We start from the raw sequence: 16,539 nt of genomic DNA, 5'->3' as shown, positions 1-16,539 counted from the left end.
ATTCAGACAAGCAATGTGGGAATTCACATTGATGCCCGGGTCACAGCCCTTTCCTACACCAGTATGTAGTCTCGTTGACCTCTCCAGGACTGGGAATAATTTTTTGCCTCAGAAACCAATTCCCTGAGACTTAACCTCAATTGGTTTACAGAGAGCTGCCAGAAAGCTAAGAATTGTTTCTAAAAACACAGTCATAAATCGGTGCTCCTTGACAAGAAACACAGCAAGGCCCTCTCCAGGATGGTTAACCTCTGTTTCATTCAACAACTATTTAGAGAGCCCCTACTCCAGTACCAGGCAGCGCTCTCGACAGCTGAGGCCCTCAGGCACAGACTACCTACGGCCGCTGCCCTTACTGCACGTAGGGTCGGTCTGGAAGTACATAACCACACAGTAACAGTCAAGGGGAAAAAAAACAAAAAACAAAAATTAAAACAAAACGGCGCTTTGTGGACGCTCTGATCCTGAAACTGTGCTGGGCTATGGAAAGATCTGAGAGGTGTTCCTAACCTGAATCTGGGGATCAAGATCATAGGGGTTAAAATGAATTCAAACTATGTGTGTTTAAACATTTCAGATACCTTCAGATCTGCTGTTCAACCAGTATCGATTCGCCACCTGGAACATTTAAGTCTGTCTTCTAAAACGTGCGAGATAATTTAAAAAACACGGCACCAAGTCCAATAACTCTGAACTGGTACTGTCTGGACATGTGCTTGAGTAAACACTTTATTTTCTCTAAATCGCAGGTTCTTCAGTGTGTCTTGCAAGGCTAGTAATAGACACTGGTAATTCCTTTTAACATTTGTAACATTGTTAGGAGAATGTAACGGGATGTGAAGGAACTTAGCAAGTCGTGAATTTATATATGATTATAATTCACTCTGAAGACTGCCGAGTGCCATTTGATCGAATAATATATTTATGAATGAAGAACAAAATGGTATGTAAGTGGGTATTGCATGATATATACCAAGTACATGGCGTTTCGAGGGAGAAAGCCATATGGGAGACATTATGCCAGAGCACACATTCAGTGGATGGGTTCAGTTGGGTTTGCTTCAAATGTAGGGTGCACAGATAGGGCTCAGAACTGAGAACTACTGGAAACATTTATGAGGACAAACTAATTTGGTCTATAAAATGTTCCACAGGCATTTCTTTCCTCTGTGTAACTTTCCAGTCCCCTTCCACTTTACCTCAGGGTCGTTTTGACGATTTCATTGATAATTATGTCATAATTAATTAGAAATGTAAGCTTTTGCCTTTTTTCCATTTTCTACGGAACTCTTATTAAACTTCCAGACTTACCTTCTTTTGAGGTATGGATGCTGAGTCATAGTGAAAAATACACTATGAATTATTAATATAAATCGTGTAGAAGCAGTAATATTACAAGTTAACATTTGCTAGCTACATGCTTACTATATTCCATACTGTCTTAGTTCAGACTGCTGTAACAAAGTATAAACCAGGTGGCTGAAACAACAGAAATGTATTTCTTACAATTCTGGAGGCTCGGAAATCCAAGATCAAGGTGCCGGCAGATTGCGTGTCTGGTGAGGGCCCCTTTCTGGTTCATAACTGACCATCTTCTCATGGGTATCCTCACATTGTGGGAAAGGGGGTGAGAAAGCTCTCTGGGGTCCCTTTTAGGAGGGCACTGATCACATTCATGAGGGCTTCCCTTCATGACCTAATCACCTACCACAGGCCTGCCTTCTAATACCATCCCACTGGGCGCTAGGATTTAAACATAAATTTGGGAGGAACACAAGCGTTCCGTCAATAATGCATGCCCTCTAGTTTGGGTTCCCCTACGATTTGAGTGTAAGTGGTGTAATTGTGAGATGATCCTAGGAAATGTATGGTATGAAAATGAAAAATTGAAACAAGAAAGAGAAAAACCCCATGAAAGATATTTTGCCACCAAATTGCCCCCTTGGACCTAATTTCCCTGGGGAACCTGGAAGACAGAATGAAACATGAATGTTGGAGGTGTCCTACTCCAGGGAGAGAGAGGGGGGGCATTTAAACGCCAGTCACAGTTAAGTCTTGCCGTTGAGGAAGAAATCATACAACCTATCCGTTTTCAGGCAGAAAAGGCTCAGTAGCCAATGAATCAATTGGGGGAGGAATAGAAGATTCTGGTAGTTGGAAGTGAGATAGTCACTTCTGGAAATGGTAAAGGACCTGGATTTGTCACTGACAGCACCTTTGCACACACTGGATGATACAGTTTCATAACTCTACACAGACAGTGACATTATCACTCCTACTTTATAACGAGAAAACTGAGGTTCAGAGAAGTTAGTTAATTTGCCCAGAGTCACACAGGCAGTAAACAGAGGTGCTGAGCTCTAAACCCTGAGCCAAGTCATCCTATCTTGGTGCTCCAATCTGTAATCTTTCATCTAGACTACAGACTGGGCAGCTAAGGAGACAGAAAAGTTGGCTTTCTCTGGGGAATTCCATCTGGCCAATTAGAAGAAGCTATAAATGACCATATGTTAATAGTCTCCAATAGTTGTATTTTTTTTTTTTAATAGTAGTAGAAACAAATGGATCCCCAAAGTAAAAGAATACAAAGCTCTACCTCTCTCTCTCTTTCTAATGTTCCTTATTATCTGTCGCAGTGTGTTGATGTTGCAGTCATGTCTTTGGGTATGCAAGTGTGGGATTTTGAAGTGGCGCAGGTCTAAGATATAAAAACTTTGGGGAATTTTTACTCTTAGCATTTGACTTAAAACATTTCATCATGCTACGATGCTAGTGAACACTGTGAGTTCAATAAAATCTCTTTAGCTTCAACAAGCTGAAGAGGAACTCAACACCGAGTCATGGAAAGCCATGGCTTTTAAGGGGGAGAATTCAAATAACGATAGAACACAAGACTACAAAAGGTGTGGAGGAAAAGACATTCATTCCAGGTAATAAAATTTGATATGAGGGTATTTGTGCGAAACAGGACACTGCAAAGGGCATTCTCAGGATATCAACAAAACAGTTTTATAGAATGGAATTTGTGAGAGATGTGGGATTTCAGGTCAAAATGCTATATTGAGAACAGATTGAGGGGCCTTTGGAATCAGGCTTAGAAGTTTGAGTTTTACCTCATCCCTTAAGACCTAGAGAAGACCTTTGCTTCCATTAATAAAAGGACAGCATTTACCTTCCTCCAGTCATCACAGTGGAATTATTGGTTCTGTCATGGCAGCCATGATATTATCATTTTGGTGTGTTTGTTTTTCTTTATTTCACAATCCAGTTCCTTGCAAACAAATAGAAAATAAGCAGATTAGAAAATAAAAGCCCTACATGAATCCACTCTAAAAATAGTCACAGTTTAATATAGCTTCCAGATAAATACATACATGTACATAACACACACACACACACACAGTCTTAATTTAAAAAAACACACTTTTGTAATTCTACGTGTCTTCACTTGAAAAAACATGAATACATTTATGTTTTATAACATATCAATCTAGCTCAGTATATTTATTTATATACATATTGGTGAAAATACTTAAAAACACTATATAGTAAAATAATATAAAAATATGGTCCGTGTATCCGTTAAAAACACATACACATGTGTGCATATGCATAGCTTTATGGATGCACTCAGCCACTGTTCCTATTGTTGAAAATGCAAGTTTTTTCCTCAGTGTGTTTTGTTCAATTACAGTTGACAGTCAATATTCTGTGAGTTTCAGGTGCACAGCCCAACGAGCAGTCATTTATATAACTGACGAGGTAATCCCCCCATAAGTCTAGTAGCCGCCTGACACCATACACAGTCATTACAATATTGTTGTCCACGGTGTGGTTTTGAGTCATGTCTATTTTACAAATTCATAACGTCTTTCAGTTGTAGGTACAATGTGGATACACTTCTACTTATTTGCCCAAACCTCTGGATCGTGTTTGCCTCCAACTCTGAACTTCCTGGACAGCATTCCATCTGCAAACAAGTTCTATCGCCCAGCACTCAACTGTTTATCCACTAACCACACTATAAAAGCTAAAGATCTAGTATGATCTAGCAATGGTGCGTGTAGTTAATGTGCAAGCAGATTTAGAATCGAATCCCTGCTCTCAAGGACTTGGGCAACACCAAGCTGAGAATACAGTGAACTCCACTTGAGGTTCAAACAATTTTGTAAAGATTTAGTTTTGTTCCTCCTTTTCCTCCATGACTCAGAAATGTCTCAGATTTTGGGAGAACTGCTGATGGGTCAGCACATCATATGTGCTTTGTGTCAGTGACAGACTCAGGAGTGTTTTTGTGAAGAAGAAGAAGAAAGAAGAAAGAAGAAAGAAGAAAGAAAGAAGAAAGAAGAAAGAAGAAGAAGAAGAGGAAGAGGAAGAGGAAGAGGAAGGAGAAAGTCATTCTAAAACAAGGGTCCACAAGGAGTAGAGTGATTGGTTCAAGGCAAGTAAGTAAGGGTCTCAATGGAGGGAAAAATCTAAAGGTAGGAAATATTGAGCCCATGTCATACTCAGTGTCAAGACTGAAGTTACAAAAATCTTTCCTTAAGTTTCACATCTACTACTTTTCAGCTGTGGATCCTGTGACAAGCTATTGGATCACCCTGTGCCTCAGTTTTTCCATCTATAAATTCATGTTTGGAAACTTACCTGCTTCACGGAATTGCTGTTAGGAGTAATGGTAAAAGTAATGATAAGAGGCACGCCAAGTGCTTATTATAGGGACCCACCAAAATGAAGACTAAATATATAAAGAAGTTCAATAAATGAAATAACTAAGATCAACACAATTCACCTACTATACTACTAGTAGTTATTATATTCCTATTGTCTTATTTGACCATACTGGATTTTTAACTCAAATGGGAAAAATAAAAATTTTTACAAAGCACGTATAAGTACAGAGAGTTGCCTGATGATAACCGGCAGGGACTTTGAGGGCCAGAGATTCTGTAGTGGTTACTGTGGTCCTTTCCTTGACAACAGAGTCAGGAGACCCCAGAAATACTTCCCGGTTCAATGATTTGCTAAGCGACTCATAGGAACCGGTATAGAATTATACTCATGACTATGATTTATTACAGCAAAAGGATACAAAGCAAAATGAGCAAAGGGAAAAAGACAGCCAGGGCAAAGTCCAGAGCAACCAGGTACAGCCTTCCAAGAGTCTTCGAATGGTGGAGTCACGTGGGACACACTTCATTCCTCAAACAGTGAGTTAGGACAACACATGTGAAACACTCTCCACCACGGAAGCTCAGTACAGGCCATTACTTTTACGTTTCTGTTAATGGCTGGTCATGCAGGCACCTCTGTCTCACAGTGTAGCAAAACTGCCAACCCCTGAAGGGAAAGCAAGCATTTGGCATAAGACACGGGGTTTGCACATACAGTTTAGGCAGTTCTGGGAATGGTAGGAAATCAAGTTCCCAGCTACCAGCCAAAGGCCAAAGTCCCAAGGAGATCTTTCTAAGTAAGGTAAGCATTCTCAAGTATGGTGCATTCAATCTTTTCTACTTAACAATGGGACATGAAATAGTGACAGTGAAGGCACAGTGGCATGGCATATAACAGCAAAGCCACAATAAAGGTGGCAATGTTTGCAACAGGAGTGGTGATATAGGATACGTAATGTGTACATTTATAGTAAAGTTATCCCCCGACTTATTCCATCCCACTGTCCAGAGGTCACCTCCACACTGGGGGGCACCAAGCCATGTGTTACTGTTCCCAGTCTTCAGTATTTGGAAACCCTATAGCAACAGTTTCTTCATGGACGTTGGCAGTTGTGGGGACATCTTCTTGACCCTCTTCACTGCCTTTCTGACCTCTGAGACTGACAGCTTCAGCCTGGGGTTCATCAACAGAGATGGCATGTGGGGACCAAAGCAGTGCCAGTGGAGCCTTGGACGGGCATTTACACCGACCAGAGACAAAGTCCTACTTAGACACAGTAGACAGAAGGAAGTTATGGCAACAGGTGGGCAGCCGAGCAGTAGGCTAATGGGAGCCAATGCCTCGGAGTCTGTGGGAAACACCTAAGTGGACAGAGCTCCTGCATCGCTGATGACGCTCCCTGCTGCACAGGCCCCTTCTCTGGGCTTGGGGCACTTATTCAACAGGGTCACACTGCGCATGTTCATCAGAAAGGCAAACGCAGGCTGGGAAGGAAACAGTGAACCGGACAGAAGAGCTCCCTGCCTTCTTGGAGTTTACATTCTAGTCAGTACAGTGTTTGAACTCATCCAGAGTTTGCTAAATAGGTTTGTTATGCCTTTATTCAAATCATATAAAATTCTCAAGGGAACACAGCTAAAGATGATCACTGAATCCTTCCACCCGAGAAGTCTTGTCTATTTAAGATGAAAAGATTATAGAATCAGCTTCAAATAAAATAAAAAGAATACTCTGCTCTCATTTCACTCTGTTAACTCCATAATGAAATATTTACTTATTTCATCTCCAGAAAATGCACTGGAGGGGTTTGGAAAGACTTGGTCTTAAAAGGTCCACTCCATCCAATCTGAGTCAATTAAGTTATTGGATATTTGTCAAGTTCTTATATTAGAGACACTGCATATTCTAAGCATTAAAATACAACATTGATGTAATTGCCTACTCTCAACAGTGCCTGAAATCTGTAATTTCTGATATGAATTATGTTCTTCTCCTTAAAAACTCAGGACAGTTTCTCACCTTTATAGCTCCTGGCACTTCTCCCGTCCTCTAGGATTTCTCCATGTGCGATGACAGCTGCTCAGATATCACATCGGCAGTTTCCTTCGGCATCCAGAGATGTGACTCCTGACTGCTGAATAAATTAATGTGTGAGTACAGACTTTCTGCAACTGTGGTCCTCAGAGCCATCACATGCAATGACAGCCCTTATCATTGGCTACCAATGAATTTAATCAGCAATATCTCCATGATAACTTTGATTCATCTAAGAGTGAATTTGCATCATTCATAGGTGGGGTTTTCTCAAATCTGTAATTCACCATAGTGACCATGTAGTTCGTTTTGGCCTAATATTTGTAGCCAGGGTGGAAGGACCAGGCAAGGAAAGTATAATTCACATGTGACAAGCTGAAATCGGTTGTGGACAGATTTTTACAAGGACACTGTCAAACATAATTGGAAACAATGTGGCAGAGCTGTTGATTCTTAGGAAGTGACATTTGCAAAGAGGCTACTTGTCAATCTCAAGCCTCGTGGCTCTGCCTCTGTGAGAAAAGACAAAATTTCCTATCAGTAAAAAAGAGCTTTTAGGGGAAGCCATAGTCACTCTGAGGTCAATCACGATAGGCACATAAAACAAAAAGTCTCAAGGTCACATATTCACCCTATGTATAGACACATATAGACGTTGCCATCACCACCATTTTGGGGTTGGTAAATGAGTGTTTACCAATTGACTTTTTATTTTTTATTTTTTTTATTTTATTAAATTTATTGGGGTGACAATTGTTAGTAAAATTACATAGATTTCAGGTGTACAATTCTGTATTACATCATCTATAAATCCCATTGTGTGTTCACCACCCAGAGTCAGTTCTCTTTCCATCACCATATATTTGATCCCCCTTACCCTCATCTCCCACCCCCTACCCCCCGCCCCCCTTACCCTCTGGCAACCACTAAACTATTGTCTGTGTCTATGAGTTTCTATTTCTCATTTGTTTGTCTTGTTCTTTTGTTGTTTTTGGTTTATATACCACATATCAGTGAAATCACATGGTTCTCTGCTTTTTCTGTCTGACTTTTTTCGCTCAGCATTACTCTCTCAAGATCCATCCATGTTGTCACAAATGTTCCTATATCATCTTTTCTTACTGCCGAATAGTATTCCATGGTGTATATATACCACAACTTCTTTATCCATTCATCTATCGAAGGACATTTTGGTTGTTTCCATGTCTTGGCCACCGTAAACAAAGCTGCAATGAACATTGGAGCACACGTGTCTTTATCTCTAAATGTTTTCAGATTTTTTGGGTAGATACCCAGGAGAGGGATTGCTGGGTCATATGGCAATTCTATTTGTAATTCTTTGAGGAACCTCCACACTGCCTTCCATAACGGCTGCACCAGCCAATTGACTTTTAAACGACTACAGTCATGCACGCACACACATATATCTTTGGTATCCAATTCTGGATTATAATTGGGAAAACTCCAAATTATATTGAAAAGTCCTGGACAGAACAGAAGACTTGAGTGTTTTCACTGGTTTTTCTACTTAGAGATTTCGGGAAGTCAGTTAACCTCTTTGCATCTCAGTTTCTTCACTTGTAAATGAGAGAATTGGATGCAATACATAGCTTCCCCTGATTTATTTTTCTAGTCCTCATATTTACTTAGTGTATATTTCTAGGTAGATATATTTAGCAATTATACTGGAATTGTGGGACATAACAAGTCTTACCCATGTTTGCAGTCCATTTTCAAAATAAGACATGGCCACCATGATGTTTCTAGATTCAGAATAGAAACAAAATCATAAAAATAAAAATAAAAAACAGAAGCAAAAGAGAGGAAAAAATGTAACAAGTAAAAACAGAAACAAAAAAGTCGACATTTGAAAAGTAATACTATGGAATTAATACCTGACTCTCAGTAAGAAATTCATAAGCACTTAATACATATTTATTGACTTTCTATGATCTTGAGACCAATAGGAGATATTAAATGTTAGAATAAAACAACATATTTGAAAGTTAATGAACCTGAGTTATGCGAAATACAGACTAGAACATGCTTTAGTTGGGAATTCATTATTATTGTTGAAATAATTTTTAAATTTTATCAAATTTATTGGGGTGGCATTGGTTAATAAAATTGTATAGGTTTCAAGTGTACAATTCTATAATACATCATCTGTATATTGCATTGTGTGTTCACTACCCAAAGCCAATTCATCCATCACCATATACTTGACCCCCTTTACCCTTTTCTACCTCACCCCCCGACTCCCTTTTCCCTCTGGTAACCTCCATACTGTTGTCTGTGTCTATGAGTTTTTGTTTGTTTTTCGTGTTTGTTAATTTGTTCTTCAGTTTTATAGCCCACATATGAATGAAATCATATGGTTCTTATATAGCTCAGTGGTAGAGTGCTTGCTTCACATGTTGAAAGAATTTTGAAGCTTATTAGTAAATAATGCCATCCAAACCCATGGGACTCTCCGTGGATGTATTATCATCATTGGATGCTAAACACAAGATGGAAGACTGAGCCCATTTCCTTACCCCAATATCAACAAAAAGCAGTCAAAATGTAAACATGAAGTGCCATCTGGAGACTTTTTAATAAAAAACAATATTACTGGAAACCACTCACGTCTGCGTAGCACCTATCCATAGCCGATCTGGGGCTCATGGACACTCTTTCAAGGTGGTAGCTCCTTCTCTTGGTTTCTGATTTTCCAACCCTTTTGAGTAGCTGTTTTCTAGCTGTAGATGTTTACATAAACTTAAACATGCTGAAGATCCTTTAAAAGGAGGTGAATTTGACTCTCTGATTTGTTCACCGTGCCTGGTTTGAGCATCTAAGATGACCAAGTTCACTAATGGCTTCAAACTGGCTACGCTCACGGCCACCAGCCCTAGTGGCCATGACGATGGAAGACGAGGGCCACAGCAGGTTCCTGCCTTGGTTACGGATGACTGCTTAAACTCACTTATCGGGTGACATTCTGCTCCCTCCCAGCTGGAGGAAGAAGGATGGAAAAGGAAGGAGGGGTGGAGAGACAGGGAAAGAAAATGAGACGGGTAGGCTTAAAAGTGGAAGGGGAGCCTAGCTCCATGAAGGCACCTATGACCAGATCAACGGTGAGGTTAGAGGAGACTGAGCCCTTACACAAGGGAATTTGCAACTCAAGACTCCATTGTCCAGTACTTAATCTAATTTGATTTAATCTGTTTTATATAATAAAATACACACACAACTACTGTTTCTTGGTTATTTCCCTTTTGTGGACATCTATCAGTTTATACAATGTCCATTTATTTTTTTAGTGACTGTTCATTATACCAATAGCCCAATGTGAAACACAGCACCTGAAAACGTTCTTTTTGATGTGTGAGGAAATAGAAAGCAGGTTCACGTACTCTACACAGCTTTGTAATCACGTTTCAGAAGCGCTATTTGCCCTGAATGACATCTTTTAGAGGCACAGAGTAAATTATTTCTACCTTGAGTGCATCATCCTTCGGGTCTAAACAGACACACATGAAATACATTCTCCATTCCAGAAAGAGAGAGAGAGAGAGAGAGACAGAGAGAGAGAGAGAGAGAGAGAGAGAGAGAGAGAAATGACCAGGTATTGGAGGAAAACCAAGCACAAAAGGTAAGATCATAATGGAAAAAAAAATAATTATAATAGATTATTTTTAATAGAAATGGAATTATGTTATACATGGTTTGCAATTTTCTTTATTTGCTTTTCCTTAACATTTATGAATAGAGAGTTAGGCCGTGCTGCAGGCTTCAAGGATCAGTCACTAGTTTCTACTCTGTGCCAGGAGGTTATAGATCTTCTAGTCCTATTGTTTCTCAGCCATTAATTTAAATCTCACAGGTTTCTGTACAGCCTAGGAATTGAATGCTTTCAGGTTGGGTGTCCAATTCTGACTTAGTGATCATATCTTGATTAAGGATGAGAATGAGACTCTTCCCTCACTAGAGGTCTGGACATATATCATAAAGAGAAAAAATATATATCTTTGTTTATAAGAGCATATATTATACCCTCTGTTATAAAACATTCGTTTTTTAAAATAATGGGCTAGGTCAGTCGGGAGAGCATGAGACTCTTAAATTCTTGATTTTTTGTTTGTTTGTTTGTTTCTTCCGTCCTGGCCTTCTATCCAACATCATGCCCAAGTAACCAATATTAACAGCCTGTGTGTATTGTTCTATATACTGTCTTATACTCATATAAGCATAGACAAACACACACACATTCACATACTTACTGTAGTGCTTTTTTTGTTGTTGTTGTTAAGTTTTGTAAAAATACTACTTTATATGTACACCAATGATACTATCGAACATTGTTTATAGTGTAAGAAAAATAGCCCTGTACTGTACTATTGAAGAAAAAATTGTAATTGCTATAGTCTTTTGAGACAGCAGTTGGGGACATTTATAAAAAAAAAAAAAAAAAATTAAAATGCATATATCCATCAATGTAGCAATCCTAACTCTAGGTCTGTGGTCTAGAAAAGTACTTATGCTTGGACCCAAAGAGAAGAAAAAGTTCAGCATGTGAATTATGGCATTACTTCAGTAGTGGAAGTTGATTACATAATAGAAGCATCTTAGAAGTTCTTCAACTAAAGAATAAATAAGCTGTGACTATCTATAAGACTGTAGTCAGCCAGCACCCATTTCTACGTTACGCTCAGTAGGCACCATGCCTAGGGCCCACACAGGTGTTTTCATTTCTTTGACTACAACAAAAAATGAGTATAATAATAATTCTATAATAACTTTCAGTCTGGGTGATATTTATGTTTATACCGACATGGTCATAAAATATAATGTTCAATATTATTTTTAATGTGGAAATGTAGAAGGCCAACTTTAATAGAGCCCATGAAAGTCATACTTCAGCTGTGCCTTCAGCTATTTAAAAAGTTATATATCAATTTACACGCGCACACACACACACACACACACACACACGCGAAAGTTTGGACAATTAAGTTCACGAACTTTCCACTGTGTACTTACATGGTGGAAAGTTCATGAACTTAATTGTCCTACCTTCATGTATATTATGTATATATTGCTATAAAAGTTCCAAAGAAAGTTGTTAAGTTTAATCAGTAATATTTTCAACAGTATAAAAAGCATTCCATAAATTATTTTAAAAGTCAGTATATTTTTCTATGTAAAGTATATAAATACAGAAGCTACCTGGAAGAATGCGTCTCTAGCTTACAATAAGGGATACTTTTTCTAAGAAACGTGTTTTAAGGGTATGTGTGAGAAGGGGCCTTTTCATTTTGTCTTTATATTCTTAGACATTTCTTGAATTATTTTACAACAGTGAGGTGGACTGAAAGTCTTATATAATAAAATTTCCTCTAAAATGTACTGTTCTGGTTACTTTTGTGCATAAGAAATCGAATCACCACTTAGTGGCTTGAAGCAATGTTGCTTATTATGTTCTCAGTTCTGAAGTTCAGCCACTGGGGCAGAGTACAGCAGAGATAGCTTTTCTCTGCTCCGTGATGTCTGGGGGTGTCAGCTTGAAGGAATTAAAGAGGAGCCATACCTGGATGGCTGTGGGCTGTAATTATCGGACATGCCTGTTGCCTGGGCAGGGATGACTTGAGAACTACAGCTGACTGTAGTGCATACACGTGACCTTGCCATGTCACTTGGCTTTCTTGTGGAATGGCAGCCTCAGGGCTGGACGACAGTCTAAATAAGGGTTGGGGCTTCCAGCGCAAGTGATTCCAAAGGTAAAGCAAAAGCGCCATCACCTTTCAGGACCACGCCTTTGGAATTGCAGTGTCACTTCTGCCATATTCGAAGTCGACTTAAACGTCTTCCCAAATCTTGATGTTCACACTCTAAGAGTACGTGTAACATTGTCGTGGTCATCTTTTCTAGAGACAACTTGCTACCCTCTGCTTTCTGGTCATGAAAATGTATAGCCTGCCAACGTACAAAATACACTCACGCCCACCACTAAGACACCCAAATTTTTGTCCCATTATGATGTCATCTGTCCGCCTAGGCTCCCATCATCAAAATCAGATCAATATCCAGAGGAACCTCCTTCTGTGTGGCAGCTCTAATACAGTTTCTATCAATTTAAAAAAATCTGTAAACGTATCAACAGAATGAACAGGCAACACACAGAATGGGAGAAAATATTTGCAAACTGTCCATCTGATGAAAGGTTCATTTCCAAAATACATAAGGAAATTCTACAACTCATTGGCAAAAAGGCAATAACCCAAGTAAAAAATGGGCAAACAACTTGATAGTATTTCTCCAAAGGAGACAGACAAATGGTCAACAGGTATATGAAAGGGTGCTTGATGTCACTAATCATCAGAAAAATGCAAATCAAAAGCATAATGAGATTCAACGCATACCTGTTAGGATATCTGCTATCAGAAAAAAAAAAACTTTTTTAGGTTTCCTGTGTGTCCATTTGTAATTAACTTCATTAGAAAACAAACAAAAATTTAAAAAAGATTAGAAACCCAAATATACAAAAAACACATCCACAAATCTCCTGGGGATAAGCCCTTCTTTCCTTGGGTTTCTTGTGAGATGGCTACAGGGCCTCTTAAGATTCTTAGAAGCTCTACAATTACAGAGACCAGCTGCAAGTCACATTGTTCAGATCCTTAGAGGGCCTTTGTTTATTTGAAGGCCTTTGTCCATGAGGCTCACTTTATATTTCTGCAGTCTGAACAAGGATTTTTACAATAACAACCTTGGCTTCATATTTATCCTGAAATTAGCATGAATTTTATTTTTGCCCAGAGGCACTGAATTTTTTGTTTTGTTTTGCTTTCCCTTGTATTTTTTTCAGAACCCAGAAAATTCTGGTGTTTTCATAATTGCTACACATTTTGCTTGGAAATTAAAAGTTTCTTGTTAGCTTACTTCTATCTAAATTTTACCCAACATGGATCAGCTAAATCAGCTGTCTCTTTCCATATTGTGACTAGAAGTTATCTTAGTCAAATTCACCAGTTAAGTAAGAATCTTTCTATATTCCACATCACCGTAGGGAAGAATGTTACCAACTTTGATGTTACTGCACAACAACAATTACCTTGTTTCCAGCCTCCCATAACAATTTTTTCCATGACCTCTAAGCCTTCTCTAACATTCTGCTCAGGATCCTCCAAGAATCTGCTAACTATCTGGTAGATAGTCAATGGCATGTGTTTTAGGGTGTTTTTTTTTTTGTTGTTTTTTTTTGGCAACATCTCACTCTTAGTACCAAAATCTATTTTTATTCAGATAGATAGATAAATAGATAGACAGATAGATAGATAGATAGATAGATAGATAGATGATAGATAGATAGATAGATAGATAGATAGATAGATAGATAGATAAGAGACCCAAAACTTAGAAGGTTACAACACCATGCAATTATGTGGATTTGGGCGGTCAGGAATTCAGGTAGCATGGGGGGGGGGGGGTTTGTCCACACTAAAGTACGTGGTGTTGGAGACCACAGCTGAAGGGCTCGAAAGCTGAAGGGGAATGACTTGAGACTGGAGAGAGTATCATGTAAAAGTTTGTTTACTCACTTGCCTGGTGCCTGGCCTGAGGAGAAGACCAATACTGCTGCTCAGAGCATCGATGCGTGCCCTCAGTGGAGCTCACCCTCCTTGTATTGTGATGGCTCTGGGGTACATAGACTGTTGCCTTCCCACTCACAGTTATTCCAAGAGCAAGGCAAATATGCATCCCTTTTCATGACCTCATCTCAGAAGTTACACAGTGTCATTTCTAGCATTCTCTATTAGCTGAAGCACTCACAAGCTCATCTTGCTTTAAGGGAAGGGGCAAAGACCCCACCCTGAATGAAAGGGATGGCAGAGTCACATTGCAGAATAGTATTCAAGACGGCAAGTATCACTGTGACCATCTGTGAAAGTATGCCCTGCCATAACTGTCACAGAAGTATCACTAGTAATCTACAACAGATAAAACGTTTCAGAAAATCCATTCGAATCCCTGTAGAAGCCAACTTTTTATTTAGTCTTAAAAATCACAAATTAAACCCAAATGTAATTGAATCTGCCATTATGTTCTGTGTGCAGAGTTTAATTGGTTATAACATAATGGCTCATAGATTGTATTATGCATTAAAATATATTCTATGGACTTGGCTGTGTCCTGCTCATATGAACAACTTGTTCTAGTGTCATCTCTCAGAACCTTTTGCTGACTCCCTGCATGCTCCCTGCTCACCCCCCTGGCAGGGTCTTATGTCCATTTATTATGTTCCCAGGACCCCCCATACTGGTCTATCTTGTAGCAGGCATCATTTGGAAGGTATAATCACAAATTGTCCTGTCTCTCTCCTTTACTCTGTTATCAGATTCCTGAAAACTGGATTGTACTTATTTCTCATTGAATTCCCAGTGTCTACAAAATGCTTAGAATAGAACATGGTAATTCTTCTCCTCAAAGAACAGCAATAACAATTATCTTTTACATTCCCACATTCTTGTAGTTGACGCACATGCTATGTAATCTGTTACTTGCGTGTTAAGAATCTATATCCCCCTTTCACAGATGAAGAAACTGAAGCCTGAATAGGTTGTGTAACTTGTCCAGTATTGCCAGACACTACGGTAGTTGAAGAGGAAATAAAATGCAGAATTCCTCAATTCTAGCCTAGCTACTGTGTTTCCCTGAAAATAAGACCTAGCTGGACCATCAGTGCTAATGTGTCTTTTGGAGCAAAAATTAATATAAGACCCAGTATTATATTATATTATACTATATAAGACCTGGTCTTATATTATATTAAAATAAGACTGGGTCTTATATTAATTTTTGCTCCAAAACATGCATTAGAGCTGATGGTCCAGCTAGGTCTTATTTCCAGGGAAAAACGGACCTTCCCATTTCCCCTTCTGACAATCTGAATGATTTAGAAATGATGATTGGTAATGAAGCTACCTAACAAACTCTCATACAGTCTTGATTGTGCTGTGTTATGATTTGGACAAAGTAATACTGATATATTTACCTTGTAAAAACTGCATATCGAGTGTCAAGGTAAATATGCATTAACTTTAATTCCTTCCAATTTACAGTAGCTGCATTCCATAAGAAAATAAGGACATCATCTTAAGTTTCACAAAGATTGGCATTATACTAGAAACACTACAATCCTATAACATTGAAAACAAGATTATTTAAGTGCACATGCCAAACAAGATATATTCATTCTTATACCATTAGTCAAATATCAGTGTTTTATATTAAACTATGCATGGAAAATAACTGCAGATGCATAAGTTATTCAATTCCTTTATCCAAATAGATGTTCCCTTCTTTTTAAGTTCAACTGCTTATGCAATTTCTTGAGAAATTGAATGAATATTTTCATAATCACTGATGGATGCTTTCTCAGGATTCCAGTAATGATATGGAAACCCAGAAATCAGAGAAACAGTCTTTATGATTCTGTTTTCTTTTTCTCTTCCGTTTCCTAGGTCCATTCTCCCTAAATGTTAATCAGTGAAACAAAGGGCACCTTGGAGTGAAGAAGGAGCAATATACTGTTTTCATTATTCAGTCTTTTTTGTTTGTTTGGTTTTGTTTAGCTATTTCAATATAATAACTGTTGACCTTCCAGAACTACCATTTTCTCTTCTGGAAATCGGGCTTAGAGGATCTATCACTTAAATTTTGCATGATGAGTGTTAAGTGCTGAATTTTGTCCCTACCCCCTAAAAAATTATATGTTGATTACTAACCCACAGTACCTTAGAATGTGACAATATTTGAAGATAGGGTCTTTAACGAGGTAACTAAGAT

At 38.6% G+C, this 16,539-nt stretch overlaps 1 long non-coding RNA gene across 2 annotated transcripts in view; it reads right to left on the bottom strand.

Moving 5' to 3' along the window:
- Positions 1-2,697: 2,697 nt before the first annotated feature.
- The window catches only part of LOC141568229 (uncharacterized), a 298,372-nt gene continuing 284,530 nt past the window's right edge, over positions 2,698-16,539 (bottom strand). For both annotated transcript variants that reach the window (XR_012491298.2, XR_012491299.2), the window contains 3 exons: positions 8,423-8,471; positions 6,694-6,805; positions 2,698-3,271 (listed from right to left, as the gene is read on the bottom strand). This is a non-coding gene — a long non-coding RNA (uncharacterized LOC141568229). The remainder of the gene's footprint in view (positions 3,272-6,693; positions 6,806-8,422; positions 8,472-16,539) is intronic.

The sequence above is a fragment of the Rhinolophus sinicus genome, chromosome 1 (genome assembly GCF_057876585.1).
Source record: "Rhinolophus sinicus isolate RSI-liver-muscle chromosome 1, RSI-T2T, whole genome shotgun sequence".
Lineage (NCBI taxonomy): Eukaryota > Metazoa > Chordata > Mammalia > Chiroptera > Rhinolophidae > Rhinolophus > Rhinolophus sinicus.
This window is presented reverse-complemented; position numbering and strand designations above follow the sequence as displayed.